This window comes from Papio anubis, chromosome 9 (assembly GCF_008728515.1).
Source record: "Papio anubis isolate 15944 chromosome 9, Panubis1.0, whole genome shotgun sequence".
Taxonomy (NCBI): Eukaryota; Metazoa; Chordata; class Mammalia; order Primates; family Cercopithecidae; genus Papio; species Papio anubis.
In genome coordinates, this window is record NC_044984.1 from 2,774,944 (window position 1) to 2,794,677 (window position 19,734).

Below are 19,734 nucleotides of genomic sequence, written 5' to 3' on the forward strand. Positions count from 1 at the left end.
TATGTCCTGTGAGACTCAAAACAGTCTATCATGAATCGATTTGTGTCCCCCTAAAATTAACATATGGAAACCCTGACCTTTAATATGACTACTTGAAGATAGGGCCTATAGGGAGTTATAAAGGTTAAATGAAGTTGTAAGCATGAGACCTTAATCTGATAGGACTGGTGTCCTTATAGGAAGAGGAACGGACATTACAGACGTCTTCCTCTGCATGTACACAGAGAAGAGACCCCGTGAGGACACAGCAAGAAGGCAGCCATCCACAAGCCAGGAAGAGAGCCCTCCCCAGAAAACAACCCTGACAGCATCTGAATCTCAGACTTCCAGCCTCCAGAACTGGGAGAAAATGCATTTCTGTTGTTTAAGCCACCCAGTCTGTGGTATTCAGTATGACAGCCCAAGCAAGCTAATGCACAGTCTCAAGAGGTAGGCATTGTCATCCCCATTTATAGATGAGGAAACAGGCTGAGAGAGATTGACTTGACTAAGATCCACAGGTGGTAAGCTGCTCATCCGCTGCCCTGCAGTGGAGGCTTCCCTACAGCAAGCCTTTTGTTTTTGCAGAGAACTTTCTGGGCATGTCTTTGAAGAACCACCCATTTAACAACTCTGTTTCTAAAGATCCAGCGGTGGCTCTGCATTTCAGCCGGCTGTGCAGATCCACACAGCGATGAACTACAGGGCCTGCTCTGCAAGGTCGCCCCAGAGAAGGCTTCCCAGTCTCGGAGATGCAGAGATTTGCTGTACTTCCCTGTCCTCCTGCAATAGTGACAGGGGTTTTCAGTCAGCTGTACACTTTTCAGCTGGAAAAGCGTGACTTCGTGGCTATGTAGGATTGCACATGAGTCCCCTGCACCTGTCCTCTGTAACTGCCATGCTGCAAAGTGCACAGAGGAGCCTTGCCTCCAGTCACCTTCCTGTAAGTGCCCTGCGCTCCAACTGTCTGGCTACAAGTCCAGTGGGACATGAGCCTTACTGAAGCAAGCTTTGACGTTTTAGTTTGAACCAGATGAAATTATGATTTTTAGAGGTAAAAATGATCAAATATCAGAAATTTCATATGAATCAATGTAATCAATGCAGCTGGCCCTCAATCCTGCCCCTTCCCTCTCATTCAATCCTCTCAGGCTGCCCTCAGATCACCCCAGATCTCTGGCTTCCTCCTCCCACCCTCCCTGGCGGGGTCCCCATGATGGACAGAGATGGACACCTGGGAGAGAAGTCCGCAAAGGAAGAGAGAGGAAATGGTCAGAGAGGTAGGAGGACAGCTTCAGGGCCCAGAACACATTACCCCAACGTATGGCCCCTTGGCCTCCTGAGTATTTTCTATGGAAGGAAATGGGGAAAATGGCAGGAGCCAGGATATTCTCTGACCTGCTCCTCCTTTCTCCCCTGAGCATGGTCAGAAAGGAATTCTCTGACTTGCCTTGCCTGAAAGTAGGTCAGGAGACTCTCATTCCAGAGAGGTCCTGACTCGGTCCCCACACCCCCTTCTCCCCTCTGGCCTCATGAAGCCTCTGCTTAAGGGGGGCTCCATGTCCGTCTTTAGCATCTCAGGGTGAATTAATTCTCCCTCTCTAAGGGCATTTTCATACGAAGCTTTGTTCTCTGTGACATAAGGGGAGAGGGATGTTTAGAGGAGCTGGGGGAGGAGACCCCAGGGGATTTCCTTGTCCCACAGATACATCTCTCCACATAGCAAACTACATGCAGAGCACCCAGCACAGTGCCCAGCACACAGTCAGTGCTCATGAAATGTCGCTTCCCTCTGCCCACTGCAGTGGGTACAAACAACACACAGGGTGCCAAGCTTCAGCTTGGTGAAGAGAAGCATAGCCCGCCTTCCGGCTCCCGGGCCTTCTCCTCTGTGTCTCAGCTCAAGGCTAAAGCAGCTGAGGCCCTGGCATTGCTTGTGCTGAGGATGGACCAGCACGTCCTGTGCCCGGTGGCCCCCAGAAGTGCTGTTGCCTGCCTGCTGCTGCTCTGCGTCTCCAGCTCCTCCCCCCGGTGCCTCCCCAAAGCCCACTCCACCTCCCTCCCCTCCCAATCCTCCTGGAGCTCCCGCCTCTCATCTTTCCTTCCACTGCAGGGCGGGTGGTGATCTGTAGGCCTCCCCGAGAGAGAACCGCCCCTATCCTCCCTGAGAGGCACAAAGCCAGGGGCACTGATCCAGCTCTCAGCTCTGAGACGATGGACCAGGATCTTTCCCTGATGCCCTCAGGGGTCTGAGGATAAAGTGGGTCAGAAGCAAGACAGAGGGAGGCACTGAGCTGAGCACAGATGGGAAAAGGAAGATCTTGTGGCCCAGAGCTAAACAAGACACAACCGTGTGAGCAGAAGACCCTGTCCCAGCAGGGAGAGGCACGTCCTGGTGTGGGAGGGTTGCAGACCCCTCTAGGTAGGGTTCCTGCCTGTGCCTTTACTCTAGGGAACTGGTGTCAGAATCAAGGGCACCATCAAAATAGGATGCCAGGGACATCTCAGCTGTGCCAAACAAATGCCCGAAGACCCAGCTATTGCAGCTGGGGGTGGGAGGGCAGCCTCCTCACAGGCCCACCCTGCCCTTTATGGCACAGCCCAGGACCCACTGTCAAAGTTGGCTCTTCCCAGTCTCAAAGCACTGTCTCGTCTGTTGCCTCATTTGTGACTCACAATAGGCCTCTGAGTCAGGCAGGACAAATGTCACTTCAATTTCATATAAAGGAAAACTAAGGGGTGAGCTAAGTGACTTGGACCAGGGGATAAGTGAATTGAGGTCAGGACTCCTTGGATGCACATCAGACGTTCTGCCACATGGTGCCCTCACCCCAATCTTAACACTGCCATGGATCCATGGCTTCATCAGCCATCACAGCAGTACAAGGCCACAGCAATTGCACGTATGTTCATGTGAGTGTGCAGATGTCCATGTGTGTATGCGTGTGTGCAGGTGTGTATGTGTGTGTGTGCAGATGTGTACCTGTGTATGTGTGTGTGCAGATGTGTACCTGTGTGCGTGTGTGCAGATGTGTACGTGTGTGCATGTGTGTGGATGTATGTGTGCAGATGTGCACGTGTGTGTGTGCGTGCAGGAATGCATGTGTGTTTGCAGATGTATACTGTGTGTGCGTGTGTGCAGGTGTGCATGTGTGTGCAGATGTGCACGTGTGTGTGCGTGTGTGCAGGTGTGCATGTGTGTGCACATGTGCATGTGTGTATGTGTGTGCACATGTGTGCCTGTGTGCAGATAGGCACGTTTGTGTGTGTGTGCAGATGGGCACGTGTGTATGCGTGTGTGCAGACGTGCACGTGCACGTGTGTGCATGTGTGCACGTGTGTGTGTGCAGATGTGTACCTGTCTGCGTGTGTGTAGATGTGCACGTGTGTGCATGTGTGCAGATATGTACATCTGTGTACGTGTGTGCAGATGTGTGCGTGTGTGTGTGCATGTCACATGTGTGCATGTTTAATGCATTACTTACTGAGGAAAGGGGAAAAGTGTTGGCAGTTCCTGATGTTTTTCTCCGTCTTGAATATTGTAGGTGTCACTTCCAGGAAAGCCAAACAGCCATGGAGTGTCAGGAGGGGGGGTCCCGGGACAAAACCTATGAAGCGAAGATGAACCCACAACATAGGAACCCTGCAGTGAGCCCAGCCTGCTCTTCACAGAGATGTGAGCTCTGCTGCCCTCTCCCAGCCAAGCCCTGGTGTGGGAACAGATGTGAGGCGGCAGGGGCAGGTCCCTGAGATCCCTCTTCTGGGCATAATTTGCGGGAGGAGAGGCGATCACAGAGAAAACATCTGCACAGCCTCTGTTATCTCCTTAGGAAAGTGGGAGCTCCCATCACACACACACGCACACACACACACGATGCCCTTTTTAGTTTGGCCTCCTGACCAGAAAAATTCCTAAACATTGTTTCTTAAACCTTTTAGGCTGTAACCAACAGCCATAAAAATATTTTCTGGTGAGACTCAGTGCACACATACATCTATTGAAAATCACACAAGTGTTTCAAGACACTGCTTATAATAAAGTTGCCAGAAGAGGGCACTGGTGGCAAAGCCAGGCCTGAGATTTTTGTCCTTGCTGGAATTTTTGGAGTATTTTAGCTGCAGATCTAGGTCCTTTCAGAAGGTTGTGACATCCCTTTAGTCGGTTATGACTAACCCTTAAAAGAATAGCACAGGGCAGCACAGCACAATAGAAACTATCAGAATGCATCAAATGTCACAAAGGTAAGCACGTGCTGTGAAACGCGGGTTCCATGGCCCACAGATGTGTGTATCTGGGGGTCGCCTTGTGAAACATCTTACGACTGTGGGAAATTCACAGCAGTTTGAGACACAGTATCTAGAAGCTTTCCTGAAAGAATGTCAGAGTGAGGAAGGACTAGCCTTGCAGGCTTTTGAAGACAGGAAAGGTGTGGCTGGAGTTGGTGGGAGGGGGCATCAGGCTCCCCACTGTGGGGGTGTAGGGAGAGCGGCAGCCAGGCCAGCACAGCATGTGGCTTCCTGGGGTCCAGTGCTTTCTGCTCAGGAACTGGATGGGAAGAGTAGCAGAAGCGCCTCCTTTTCCCCAGCATAGAAAGAAGAATCCAGTGAGTAAGGAAAAGCATGGAAAGAGTCCCAACCAGCGACTCCTGACAAATCGATCAACTGCCCTGTGCCTTCGTGTCCCTATCAGCAAAACGGGGCGGTGGAGGTGACAAGCCTTCTACTTTTCTGACTCAGTGAAATACAGTCAATATAAAAACGGGAAATACCTGAAGTTTCCTTTTGATAACTGTCTCTAAATTGATTTTTAGGGAATATAAATTAATACCATTCCCCAAAAGAACTTCATGGGCCTAGGATTCTTTCCGCTTTCTCAACACCTTTGTCTCCAGAGTGCCTTCACTGCCCCAAGTCAGGACTGCAGGCTCATGAGACAGGCTGCGGGTGGGGAGCTGGCAACTCCCACTGAGCAGGCCTGGAAGACGCCAGGGGCAGGCCAGAACTTCTTGGGGTGGCAATTCCCCAATCCTGTCTGTAAGCACAAAGCGGGCGTCCTTCACTAAGGATCAAAGTGCTTTCTGGGGGTGCAGCTGTCCCCGTGGGCGGCCACTTCTCAGCCTCCAGGAACAAGCCCCAAGAGCTCTCTGTTCCAGGCTGTCCTACCAGGATGACGAAAATCGGCAACTGACGCTCCCAGAGGAGGACAAGAGGGACATCCGGCAATCCCCAGAGGAGTTTCCTCCGCTCCGCCTCACTAGGTAAATGCACCCCTCGCTCTCCAGATGTGGCCAGTGGTAACTCCCAAGACAACGCCGGTCAGGTACTCAGGGATGACTGAGAAACCATTGTGGCCTGCCTCAAACCAGCCCCACAGAGTCGGGGGATTTCCAAAGCAAGGAGACAACAATCCAAAGGCAGGGTGTGCAGGGATGAGCCCTGGACAGATGCTTCAGAAAACGTCTCAGACCAGGGGAGGGGAGAGGAGGGGTGTCTCGGGCCATAGTTACTGCTCCTGGCACCCCACCAGAGTGTAAACCGTCACAGGCCAGCGTCCTGTTTTCCTGCCCTGATCCTGGCTCTCTGGCTGGCTTTGCAGGTCGAAGGGCCTCCTTCCACCTGGAATGTCTGAAGCGACAGAAGGACCGAGGGGAGACATCTCTCAGAAGACAGTCCTACCCTTGCATCTGGTTCATCATCAGGTAGCTCACACTTTTGGACAGGCCACTGTCTCCTGCTAGCAGGCAGATAGTCCCAGGGGTGGCCGGACAAATCCTGAAGACCTCAGTGGGTCTTGCCTGCCTCAGATGGTTGGCACATCCAGGAGTCCAGGAGAAATAGGTCTTTCCATGCCTAAGTTAGTATCTTTTTGGGTGAGAACACTCTGAAAATGAGGACTCTGGAAGTTATTTTGAGCCACACAAGATCAGAGATAGCCATGTCCAAGTATATTTGTGTCTATCCACAATTGCAGCCTTTTATTCATTTATTTCGATAATAAAAGTCGTGAGCTACATGAAGGGGCCAAGGAGACAATTCTCCATAGAGCCTATTTCTACAAAGGAATTACTCTTACAGCACAAGTGCTACGTACAGAAGTCATCCAAAGGGTCACGTAAAGTAACCAACCTTTGGATGGTTACTTTACAATAGGCCTGACAACATACGCCCACCACTCCTAAAGGCACAGAAATAGAACAAATGCTTAGGAGAAGGATAGAGTGGAACCCTGGTCATCGGGGTTTTCAGCCTCATCAAACCATCATGGGAAAGGTGGCAAGGAGGGTGATGGCATCTCCGTCCCTAGAGGCCTAGAATGGTGAAATATCATTTGTTGAGGATTTAGAAACAATTCAGCAAAGAGGCCACAACAGGGGCTGTGACTCCCCAAGAGAACCTCTTTAAACCCCAGAGGCGGCAAATACTTGCTGGCGCAGTCGAGGGTTAATTCCGTTTTGAAGACCTGCCTCTGGGGCAGATGTCTGGGGAGGGACTGGGAGGAGAATGGAGGCAAAGAAAGGGCATAGTTTGACTCCCTCTGGGTCTCTTCCCAGTTCATGGAAGGACGTATTCAGCTCACCCACCCACAGTGATCCGTGTGGTGGAGCCGCTGACATCTCAAGGATTTGGGAAGGTGAGAAGAGTACACGTTCCATCTGGGGGTGTTGTCCCAGCCACGTCAGCCTACCTGGCGAGGTGTGAGGGTGTCTGCCACCCTGACCCCCTCTGCTGAGGTCCCTCCCCTCATGTGGTCCAGGTGCCACGTGACACAGGCTCCTGTGCAAAGGCAGGCGGGGAAGCCCGCACCTCACTCACAGGGAGGCCCTCAGCCACCAGAGTCCAGGTTCTCCAGCGGCTACGATTTGAGGAGGTTGAGGGGGAAGATAGGAGGCAGAGAAGAGTCCTACAACTGTCAGGAATGGGGCACCTTTCCCTGTCCCTAAGCAGAGCTTCCTCTTCCCACTGCCCTCCCCAGCCCCAGCTCTCTGTCTTTCCCAACACCTAGTGAGAAAGACGGTGCGTGGAAGGGAGTCCCATGGGCAGATGCTTACACAGCCTCTTTGTGAAGCCACTTCTGGGCTTAACTTCATTCATCAATTCATTTTTACGTCAAAGCAATGAAACGTTTCTTTGTGGAGCCAGATACCAGTGTAACAGGTGAATGGGTTTCTGCCACATCTCCACATCACTGTGGGGGATGCTTGAACCACCCCCCTCACTACGCTGACACACACTGTTAAGGCCCAAAGGTTAGGGCTGAATTCTAGATAAGGGAATTTCCTACTCCTGGAAGGGTGGACACTAAGCAGACAAACATGGAGGGAGAACCGGAGTGACGTCCTTGCATAGAAAATTGACTTTCTTGGGGAAGACGAAAACCCAGAAATAATACAAGGTTGTCACGTGCAATACTAAATTCAATACTTACATGCTAGCAATAAATAACTGGAAATTTTAAATGTTGCAAATATTACATTTATAATACTTCTGAAAAATGAAATTCTTAGGTATATAAGATTCTCTATTCTGAAAACTTTAAAAATGCTATAAACAAAATCAAAGAAGGTCTAAATAAATGAAGAGAGATATTCATGGATGGGAAAAGTCAACAGAGTAAAAATTTCAATTCTTCCCAAATTTATCTATAACTTAAATACAAATCCACTAAAATCCCAGCACAGGATATTTTGTCTACATAGACAAATTGATTTTTAAATGTATACGCAAAGGTAAAGGTAAAACGATGAATTTAGTTTCATTTAGCTGAAAATATAGTGCTACAGTATTTTAAGTCCTACGTTAATGCAAGAGTAATCACAATCGTGTGGTTTATTGAAGGGATGGACACAGAGACCAACGGAACAGAACACAGAGTACAGAAACGAATCTACACAAATGTGGTCAAGTGATTTCTGACAAAGCTGCAAAGGCAACTCAATAGAGAACGGACATTTTTTAAACAAATGCTATGGGAATAATGGAATTTTCATGTGTAAAATTTGAACCTCAACCTGAAATTCCTACTTAATATCAAAATTATTTCCAAAGGGTCACAGATTTAAATGTAACATGCAAGACTATAAAACTTTTAGAAGAAAACATAGGAGAAATGTTCAACATCTAGTTCTTAGACACGACGCCAAAATAACAATTCATGGTGGAAAAACTTATAACATGGACTTCATCAAAATGTGGGACTCTTGATCCATGAAGGATCCTATTAAAAGGATGAAAAGACATGCTACAGACTGAGTGAAAACATCTGCAAGCCATATAGCAGACAAAAGACTTATATCCAGAATCCATGAAGAACTCTCAAAGCTCAACACATTTAAAAAAAAAAAAAAAAATCCTAGCCAGGCGCAGTGGCTCACACCTGTAATCTCAGCACTTTGGGAGGCCAAGGCGGGAGGATCATGAGGTCAGGAGATCGAGACCATCCTGGCTAACGCAGTGAAACCCCGACTCTACTAAAAATGCAAAAAATTAGCCAGACATGGTGGCACGCACCTGTAATCCCAGCTTCTCAGGAAGCTGAGGCAGGAGAATCACTCGAACCTGGGAGGCGGAGGTTGCAGTGAACTGAAATCTGCACTCCAGCCTGGTGACAGAACAAGGCTCCATCTCAAAAAAAAAAAAAAAAATTCCCATGAGAAAATGGGCAAAAGACATGAACTGACATTTCACCAAAGAAAGGACGTGAACAGCAAATATGCACATGTAAATAGGATCAGCACCATTAGCCCGTAGGGGAATGCAAGTTCAAGCCACATAAGCTATTGCTATGCCTGTTAGAATGGATAACTTAAAAAAAAAAACAAACAAACACCAAATCCTAGCAAGAATGCTAAGACATTGGACAACTTATGCGTCATTGGTGTGACTAGACCTTCTCTTCCTTCCCTTGCCTTCCCTTCCCTTCCCTTCCCACAGCCACTGTGGAAAATATTTTGGCAGTTTTTAATAAAACCAAACGTACACTTGCCATGTGACTCAGCAATTGTACTCTTTGGCATTTACCCCAAAGAAGGAAAATGTTTTCTCCCCACTTAAGGAAAAGTCCATTTAGTATCTTTGAAGAATGCTCCTTTTTTTTTTTTCAGAATCTCACTCTGACGCCCAGGCTGGAGTGCAGTGGTGTGATCTCACTCACTACAACCTCTGCCTCCAGGGTTTGAGTGATTCTCCCATCTCAACTTCCCAAGTAGCTGGGACTACAGGCATGCTCCACCATGGCTGGCTAAATTTTTTATTTTTTATTTTAATTTTTTATTATACTTCAAATTTTTTAATTTTTTATTATACTTTAAGTTATGGGATACATGTGCAGAATGTGCAAATTTGTTACAAAGGTTTACATGTGCCATGATGGTTTACTGCACCCATCAGCCCTTCATCTACATTTCTCCTAATGCTATCCCTCCTTTAGCTCCCCCACACCCAGACAGGCCCAGTGTGTGATGTTCCCCTCCCCATGCCCATGTGTTCTCATTGTTCAACTCCCACTTATGAGTGAGAACATGTGGTGTTTGGTTTTCTGTTCCTGTGTTAGTTTGCTGAGAATGATGGCTTCCAGCTTCATCCATGTCCCTGCAAAGGACACGAACTCATCCTTTTTTATGGCTGCATAGTATTCTATGGTGTACATGAGCCATATTGTCTCTATCTAGTCTATCATTCATGGGCATTTGGGTTGGTTTCAAGTCTTTGCTATTGTGAATAGTGCTGCAATAAACATATGTGTGCATTTGTCTTTAAAGTAGAATGTGTCTTTATAATCCTTTGGGTATATACTCAGTAATGGGATTACTGGGTCAAATGGTATTTCTGGATCTAGATCCTTGAGGAATCACCACACTGTCTTACACAACGGTTGAATTTACACTCCCACCGACAGTGTAAAAGTGTTCCTATTTCTCCACATGCTCTCCAGCATCTGTTGTTTCCTGACTTTTTAATGATTGCCATTTTAACTGGCGTGAGATGGTGTCTCATTGTGGTTTTGATTTGCATGTATCTAATCACCAGTGATGATGAGCTTTTTTTCATATGTTTGTTGGCCACATAAATGTCTTCTTTTGAGAAGTGTCTGTTCATACCCTTCACCCACTTTTTGATGAGGTTGTTTGTTTTTTCTTGTAAATTTGTTTAAGTTCCTTGTAGATTCTGGATATTAGCCCTTTATCAGATTGCAAAAATTTTTCTCCCATTCTGTAGGTTGTCTCTTCACTCTGGTGATAGTTTCTTTTGCTGTGCAGAAGCTCTTTGGTTTAAGTAGATCCCATTGGTCAATTTTGGCTTTCATTACCATTGCTTTTGGTGTTTTCGTCATGAAGTCTTTGCCCATGCCTATGTCCTGAATGGTATTGCCTAGGTCTTCTTCCAGGGTTTTTATGGTTTTAAGTCTTAAGTTTAAGTCTTTAATCCATCTTGAGTTAACTTTTGTATAAGGTGTAAGGAAAGGGTCCAGTTTCTGTTTTCTGCATAGGGCTAGCCAGTTTTCCCAACACCATTTCTTAAATAGGGAATCCTTTCCCCATTGCTTGTTTTTGTCAATTTGTCAAAAATCAGATGGTTGTAAATGTGTGGTGTTATTTCTGAGGCCTCTGTTCTGTTCCATTTGTCCATATGTATGTTTCAGTACCAGTACCATGCTGTTTTGGTTACTGTAGCCTTGTAGTATAGTTTGAATTCAGGTAGCGTGATGCCTCCACCTTTGTTCTTTTTGCTTAGGATTGTCTTGGCTATATGGCCTCTTTTTTGGTTCCATATGATATTTAATTTGTTAATCATAGATTTTTCTAATTCTGTGAAGAAAGTCAATGATAGCTTGATGGGGATATCATTGAATCTATAAATTACTTTGGGTACTATGGTCATTTTCATGATATTGATTCTTCCTATTCATAAGCATGGAATGTTTTTCCATCTGTTTGTGTCCTCTCTTATTTCCTTGAGCAGCAGTTTGTAGTTCTCCTTGAAGAGGTCCTTCACATCCCTTGTAAGTTGTATTCCTAGGTATTTTATTCTCTTTGTAGCTATAGTGAATGGGAGTTCACTCATTATTTGGCTCTCTGTTTGTCTGTTATTGGTGTATAGGAATGTTTGTGATTTTTGTACCCTGATTTTGTATGCAGAGACTTTGCTGAAGTTGCTTATCAGCTTAAGAAGTTTCTGGGCTGAGATGATGGAGTTTTCTAAATATACAATCATATCATCTGCAAACAGAGACAATTTGACTTCCTCTCCTCCTAATTGAATACCCTTTATTTCTTTCTCTTGCCTGATTGCTCTGGCCAGAACTTCCAATACTATGTTGAATAGGAGTGTTGAGAGAGGGTATCCTTGTCTTGTGCCAGTTTTCAGAGGGAATGTTTCCAGTTTTTGCCCATTCAGTATGATATTGGCTGTGGGTTTGTCATAAATAGCTCTTATTATTTTGAGATATGTCCCACCAATACCTAGATTACTGAGAGTTTTTAGCATGAAGGGATATTGAATTTTATCGAAGGCCTTTTCTGCATCGATTGAGATAATTATGTGGTTTTTGTCATTGGTTCTCTTTATCTGATGGCTTACATTTATTGATTTGTGTATGTTGAACTAGCCTTGCATCCCAGGAATGAAGCCGACCTGATCCTGGTGGATAAGCTTTTTGATGTGCTGCTGGATTTGGTTTGCCAGTATTTTATTGAGGATTTTTGCATCGATGTTCATCAGGGATATTGGCCTGAAATTTTCCTTTTTTGTTGTGTCTCTGCCAGGTTTTGTTATCAGGATGTTGCTGGCCTCATAAAATGAGTTAGGGAGGAGTCCCTCTTTTTCTATTGTTTGGAATAATTTCAGAAGGAATGGTACCAGCTCCTCTTTGTACCTCTAGTAGAATTTGGCTGTGAATCCATCTGGTCCTGGGCTTTTTTTGGTTAGTAGACTATTAATTACTGCCTCAATTTCAGAACTTGTTATTCAGAATTTCAGAAGGAATTCGACTTCTTCCTGGTTTAGTCTTGGGAGGGTGTATGTGTCCAGGAATTTATCTATTTCTTCTAGATTTTGTCTCCTTATGAAACATCTTTATGACTGTGAGTAAAGATGTGAGTATCTAGGGGGTCTCCCTGTGAAACGTCTTGAAACCCAGGGCCCTGGTGCTGTAAGCACCCCTCCCCCACCAAGCTCGAGCATCCCAGCTCGATTTCAGACTGCTGTGCTGGCAGTGAGAATTTCAAGCCAGTGGATCTTAGCTTGCTGGGCTCCATGGGGGTGGGATCTGCTGAGCTAGACCACTTGGCTCCCTGGCTTCGGCCCCCTTTCCAGCGAAGTAAACAGTTCTGTCTCACTTGCATTCCAGATGCCACTGGGGTATGAAAAACAGCTCCTGCAGCTGACTCGGTCTCTGCCCAAATGGTCGCCCAGTTTTGTGCTTGAAACCCAGGGCCCTGGTGGTGTAAGCACCTGAGGGAATCTTCTGGTCTGCGCGTTGTGAAGACTGTGGGAATGGCGTAGTATCTGGGCTGGAGTACACCGTTTCTCAAGACGCAATCCCTTACAGCTTCCCTTGGCTAGAGGAGGGAGTTCTCTGACCCCTTGAGCTTCCCAGATGAGGCAACACCCCACCATGCTTCAGCTCACCCTCTGTTGGCAGCACCCACTGTCTAACCAGTCCCAATGAGATAAGCTGGGTACCTCAGTTGGAAATGCAGAAATCACGGCCTTCTGCATTGATCTCTTTGGAAGCTGCAGACCAGAGCTCTTCCTACTTGGCCATCTTGCCTGCAAATAAAATTTTATTTTTTATTGTTAGTAGAGACAGGTTTTCACCATATTGGCCAGGCTGGTCTTGAACTCCTGACCTCAGGTGATCTACCTGTCTCAACCTCCCAAAGTGCTGGGATTACAGGTGTGGGCCACTGCACCCCTCCAAATGTTCCTTTTTGATGAGACTTCAGCATTGAGGGAAAATTGTTTTTCTGTTTTGCCAGACAAGTAAACAAAACTACCACCACCAAAACCGAAACCAAACAAAAATGTGAGACTGAGGGAAGGGCAAATGGGCCATTGAGGAAGTTGGGGTAGAAAACAGAATATTTTGGGGGGGCTGAATAGAATGTTGTAGGTCTGCCAAGCCAGATCATGTTAGATCATCACCTCTCAGATTCCATGCTTCTGGTCAACCTACTCTGTGAGCTAACATGCCCTAACCCAACTTCTGTAACTCTACAGCAGATGCAAGAAGAAAATTAGCTTTTACGGAATACAGGAAATATTGACGAGTATCCCCAGACTTAAAGCACACATGAAACTAAATGAAGATGAGATTCCCAGCTCTGCTCTCCCCCTCCCCATCCCCTTTAGCATCACCATTGTCAAGGCTGGGTGCTGACCAGGTATGATTTCCTCCAGCTGTTCTTCCCTTTTGTTCCCCATGACCTGTCTAACCAGAGAAATAAAGCTGACATAGCCACAGCCTTCCAGTACAGAGGGAGAGCATTGCAGCCCCTTTCATGTCTTCTTCCCATATACCTAGTTCATGGACCTCATGAATGAAGAAAGCGCTTGAGGCCCTACGTCCTGAGAAGTTAACATTTTTCTCAGGACCCAAGATGAGATTTCAGTGATCAGCAAATAACCAAGAGGAAATCAGGTTTGCAGTTGCTGGCCTTAACAGGAAGATTTAAACAGGACATCCAAATGCCAATTCCATCTGCCAACTGTTCCCCGTATCATCATTCCCTTTCCATGATGGCCAACGACCTTGCATGGAAATCCTTCTTGAATCGGAGGAAAAAGCTGTAACCACACCAAGTCCTCAAGCTACACCTGAGTCCTCCAATAGTCTGACTGGATGTTTCTTTGCCGGTCTTCAGCTCTGCGGGAATTCAGAAGAACGGTGCCCCCTCCAGTCAGAGCAGAGAAAGCTTCCCCTAATGAGCCACTCCTGGCTGTGACTCCCACTGCAACAGGTAAAGAGCTACACTTTCTCTTCCTCTGCCTCCAGTTCGCCTGCTTTCCCACATCACTCCTGCTTTTCAGCTATGTCCTCTGCCTCCTGAATTCCCTTCTACCTAAGTCCTACTCTTCCTGGGCCCCAGCCCTGTTAAAGCTCTACACATGCCTTTTTCCCAGTCTCCATATTTTCACATCTCACTCTCCATTCAAATACTTTTGCTACCCAAACTCCCTTTCAAATTTTTCCTAACTTAAAAAAAATATTTCGATGGTTCTCTTTTCTTCAGTTTAATCTTCACTCAAACTTCCTGCCAGTCTAGTCCCCTTTAAATCTGCCAGTTCTCAACATCCCCAGTTGCTTAGACCCATTTATTTCCTCCTTTGCCCCTACCGATGGTCTGCTGACTCCTTTTTTGCTCCAACGTTCTCCAAAACTTTCTGAAGCACGAATATCATTCCTTCCTCATCCCCAAATCTCCTGTCACGGTTTTGTTCCCAAGCATCTTCTCACCCCTTCACGCCACATCACCCCGGTCCTTTAGACTCCTGCGCACTCTATTTCCCCGTCTCCCTCTCACACGCACTTTCTTCCCTTGCTCCCACCACAGCAGTGCCCATCTGCTCCTCCCCGCTCACTCAGGTCTCCTGCTCAGGACGCCCTTGCCGAGCGCGCGGGGGATTTGTACTGAAGAAGGACTCCGGGAGCTGCGCAGCAACTCGGTAGACCCTCCTTCTCCTTGTATGTAGCGGCCCCAAGTGTCCCGGGAGCTGGTGGGGCGATTGGGCTGTGTGAGCCCGGCAGCCAGGAGGCTGGGCTGCGCCAGGAGCTGTCCATGGTGCTGAAGCGGCATCTGCTCGGGCGCGGGGTGTGGCGCGGCGGCTGAGCGCTGTCCCTGGTCCTGGAGGTTCCCGGCCGCCAGTGGTAATGGCGAGAGCAGTGGCCCAGAAGGCCAGTACCGGGAACGACGATGGCGGACACAAGGGTGGGCTTGCAGCAGCTGCTGGTGCTCCCAGAGGCTGCGGTTCTCAGCGCTCAGCTCGTCCAGCCGCCGCTCCTGCTCGTCGATGCGCTGGCGCTGGACGTGGACGAGGCTCTGCTGGTTCTGCACGATGGATGGCCCAGAACCCTTGAGGTAGAGCACGGCGCGCACCGGGTTCTCCAGCAGGCTCTCGATGCCACTCACCGCCGCCTGCGCCCTACCTGCCCCTGGGCTGGCAGCTGGGAGCGCGAGGGCGCGGGAACCCATCAGCCCAGCGGTCCTCTTCCACGGGCCCAGCCTCCCTCCCGCCACCAGCGCGGCGACACCGCCACCCCGATCGTCACACACTCACCACGGGTGAGGCCGCGGCCCAGAGCACCCCTTTCCTGTCTCTTGGCGTCCAGAGGAGACTCTGGTTCCCGGTGGGCTGAGAGGAGAGGGAGGAGGCCAGCAAGAGGGAGCCTGTGTCGGGGCGTGGGAGGGAAGCAAGATAACGCAGGCGATCAGAGAAGGACGGTGAACCTGACTGATTAGACGGGAAAGTAGGCGAAAGGGAAGTGGTGATACTGGGAAGGTGCGGTGGGACCGGTAGGAGAGGAGAAGCAGAAAAGAAAGGAAGAGAAGGGGAGAAGCTGGCAGAGAAGAAGAAGAAAAGGGGAAGGTGGGGGCAAAGAAAGAGAGAAATGAGCTGGAGGAGAGGAAGGCGTGGGACCCTGAAGGGGCGCAAATTCTTTTCCCAGGTCCTGGCCTTCCAGAGGCTGGAATCCATCTAGAGACCTGATGAAGAAAAGAGCCCACACTCGCCTCTTGCTCGCAGCCGTCTATTCTGCTGGGGAATTCCCCAGAACACAATGATCCTGGGGCTCTAAGGGACCTTAAAGAGCATCTGGTCCTACTCCTTCCTTCAGCCATGTTTCATGATGAAACTTGGGGTGGAAATGCTGTTCACGCTGGGTTTTCTCTGGGAGTGAGACCTCAGGACAGTTTTGGCTGTTTCTACTAGGAACACAAACTAAATAAACCAGGCCCTCTGTAGCAAGGGCCAAGTCTTCCAGAAACTTCTGAATAGATCATTCTATTTGACAAACATTTATGGACTACAGGAGGAAGTGACTCTTAAAGTGAGAAGAGTTTTCCAGAAAGGAAGGGCAGCATGAGCAAAAGCTCAGAAATACTAATCAGTATCAATCAAATCATTCATTCCTATAATAATTTTATGTAAAGTACCTGCCAGATGCATATACGCAAAGTAATGTACTAGGATCTCCACCAGGCATAGATAAGAAATTATTGTTTAGGTATATACCCAAAGGATTATAAATCATGCCTCTATAAAGATACATGCACATGTATGTTTATTGCAGCATTATTCACAATAGCAAAGAGTTGGAACCAACCCAAATGCCCACCAATGATAGACTGGATTAAGAAAATGTGGCACATATACACGATGGAATACTATGCAGCCATAAAAAAGGATGAGCTCGTGTCCTTTGTAGGGATACGGATGAAGCTGGAAACCATCATTCTCAGCAAACTATCACAACGACAAAAAAAAAAAAAAAAAAAAAACAGCGCATGCTCTCACTCACAGATGGGAATTGAACAATGAGAGCACTTGGACACAGGAAGGGGAACATCACAAAATTTTTGTATTTTGAGTAGAGATGGGGTTTCGCCATGTTGGCCAGGCTGGTCTCGATCTCCTGACCTCAAGTGATCCACCTGCCTTGGACTCCCAAAGTGCTAGGATTACAGGTGTGAGCCACCATGCCCAGCCTTGGCTGTGATTATTAATGGACAAGTCTTTGTGTGAACATGTTTCATATGTTTTATCAAGACTAAAATTATAGAAATGAAATTGCCAGATTACATAAAAATATGTATTTAACTGAATAAGAAACTGCCAAACTGTTTTCCAAAGTGATGGTATTTTTTTTTTTTCCAGACAGGGTCTTGCTCTGTCACCCAAGCTGGAATGCAGTGGCATGATCTCAGCTCACTGCAACCTCCATCTCTAGGTTCAAGTGATTCTCCTGCCCCAGCCTTCCAAGTAGCAGGAATTACAGGTGCCTGCCGCCAAGCCCAGCTAATTTTTGTATTTTTAGTAGAGATGGGGTTTCACCATGTTGGCCAGGCTCGTCTCGAACTCCTGACCTCAGGTTATCCGCCTGGCTCCCAAAGTGCTGGAATTTCAGGAGTGAGCCACCGCGCCCGGCCAATGGTACTATTTTTAATTCTTGCCGGCAACATATGACAGGTTGAGGTATTTCACATTCTTGCTAACATTTGGTATTTTCATCCCTTTTTTATTTAATCCATTTGAGTAGGTGAGTAGTTGCATATCAATATGGTTTTAATAAGTCTTTTCCTGGTGACTAACCCTATTGAGTATCTTCACATGTGTTTTATTGTTTATTTGTGTATCTCTTTCGCCCACTGTTTCTATTGAATTGTCTGCCTTCTTATTTTTGAGTTGTAAGATGTGTTAGGACATTCTCGTATTGCTGTAAAGAAATACCTAAGATTGGGCAATTTATAAACAAAAGGGGTTTAATTGGCTCAAGGTTCTGCAGCCTGTACAGGAAGCATGGTGCCAGCATCTGCTTACCTTCTGAAAAGGCCTCACAGAACTTTTATTCATGGCGGAAGGCAAAGCGGGAGCAGGCACATCAAATGGCAAAAGCAGGAGCAAGAGAGAGTGAGGTGGGAGGTGCCACACACACTTCAACAACCAGATCTCACAGGACCTCATCACCATCCTGAGGACAGCACCAAGCCACGAGGGAGCCACCCCCAAGACCAAAACACCTTCTATCAGGCCCCGCTTCCAACCCTGGGGATTACAATTCAAATGAAAGTTGGGCAGGGCCAAATATTTAAACTGTATCATAAGACTTCCTTCTGGAAAGCAGTCTTTGTCAGATGTATGTATGGCGAATATTTCCTCCCAGCCTGTAGTTTTCCTTTTCATTGTCTTAATATCTGTGGAAGAGCAAAGATTTTTATTTTGATGGAAAATACACTGACTTTTCTTCTATGGTTCATGCTTTTTGTGTCCTACCAAAAATTCTTTGCCTATTCAGAGTTACAAGCATGCTCTCTTTTGGTTTTTTCCTGGAGGTTTTATAGTTTTTGCTTTCAAGTTTAGGTCTATGGTCCATTCCAGGTTAATTTTTGTGTTCAGTGTGAAGAGTTCAGGTTCATTTCTTTCTTAAGTGCTTGACAGAATGAAGCCGTGTCTGCCTAGAGGTCTGTTTGTGGGAAGATTTTTAAACTACACATTCAGGTTTTTTAATAGGTACAGGACTATTCAGGTATTCTATTTCTTTGTCCATCCATTTTGGTATTTGCATCTCTGGTAGGCAGAATGGCCTCCCAAGGAGGCCCGTATCTTCGTCCCCTGAACCTGTAAATGTGTTACTGTACATGACAAAAGGGACTTTAAAAAATGTTATTAAAGTAAGGGTCTGTAGATCAGAAGTTCATCCTGGATTATATGGGTGGATCCAATGTAATCACAAGTCTTTGTAAGAGGGAGACAGGGCCCTATTCAACAAGTGGTGCTGGGATCATTGGCAAGCCACACGTAGAATAAAACTGGATCCTCATCTCTCAACTTACACAAAAATCCACTCAAGATGGATCAAGGACTTAAATCTAAGACCTGAAAAAATAAAAATTCTAGGAGATAACACTGGAAAAAACCCCTAGACATCGGCTTAGGCAAAGATTTCGTGACCAAGAACCCAAAAGCAAATGCAACAAAAATAAAGATAAATGGGTGGGACTTACTCAAATTATAGAACTTTTGCATGGCGAAAGGAACAATCAGCAGAGTAAAAAGGCAACCCAGAGTGAGAGAAAATCTTCACCATCTATATATCCAATGAAGGACTGACATGCAGAATCTACACGGAATTCAAACAAATTAGCAAGAAAAAAGCAAACAATCCCATCAAAAACTGAGCTAAGGACATGAATAGACAATTCTCAAAAGAAGATACACAAATGGCTAACAAACATGAGAACAAGCACAACGTCACTAACGATCAGGGAAATGCAAATAAAAACCACAATGTGATACCACCTTACTCCTACAAGAATGGCCATTATCAAAAAATAAAAAAGTAATAGATGTTGGCATGGATGTAGTGAAAAGGGAACATTTCTAGCTGCTGGTGGGAATGTAAAGTAGTACAACCATGATGGAAAGCCGTGTGGAGATTCCTTAAAGAACTAACAGTAGAACTGCCATTTGATCCAGCAATCCCACTAATGGATATATACCCAGAGGAAAATAAGTCATGACATGAAAAAGATACTTGCACACGCATGTTTATAGCAGCACAATTCACAATTGCAAAAATGTGGAGGCAGCCCAAATGCCCATCAATCAATGAGTGGATAAAAAAACTGTGGTATATGTATGATGGAATACTAGTCAGCCATAAAAAGGAATGAATGGCATCCACAGCAAATGGATGGGATTGGATACTATTATTCTAAGTGAAGTAACTCAGGAATGGAAAAACAAGCATCGTATGTTCTCACTCATAAGTGGGAGCTAAGTTAGGAGGATGCAAAGGCATAAGAAGGATAAAATGGACTGTAGGGGTTCATGGGGAAAGGATGGGAAGGGGGTGAGGGGTGAGAGACTACAAATTGGGTTCAGTGTATACTGCTTGGGTGATGGGTGAATCAAAATCTCACAAATCACCACTACAGAACTTACTCATGTAACCAAATACCACCTGTTCCCCCAAAACCTATGGAAGTAAAAAAATTTTTTAAAAACCAAGCCAGAGAGGGGATGTGACCAGAGAAGCAG

The 19,734-nt window shown here is 46.5% G+C and overlaps 1 pseudogene; it reads right to left on the bottom strand.

The window, feature by feature from the left end:
* Window positions 1-12,792: 12,792 nt before the first annotated feature.
* On the bottom strand, window positions 12,793-16,223 carry LOC110740792 (annotated as a pseudogene).
* Between the last annotated feature and the right edge of the window lie 3,511 nt (window positions 16,224-19,734).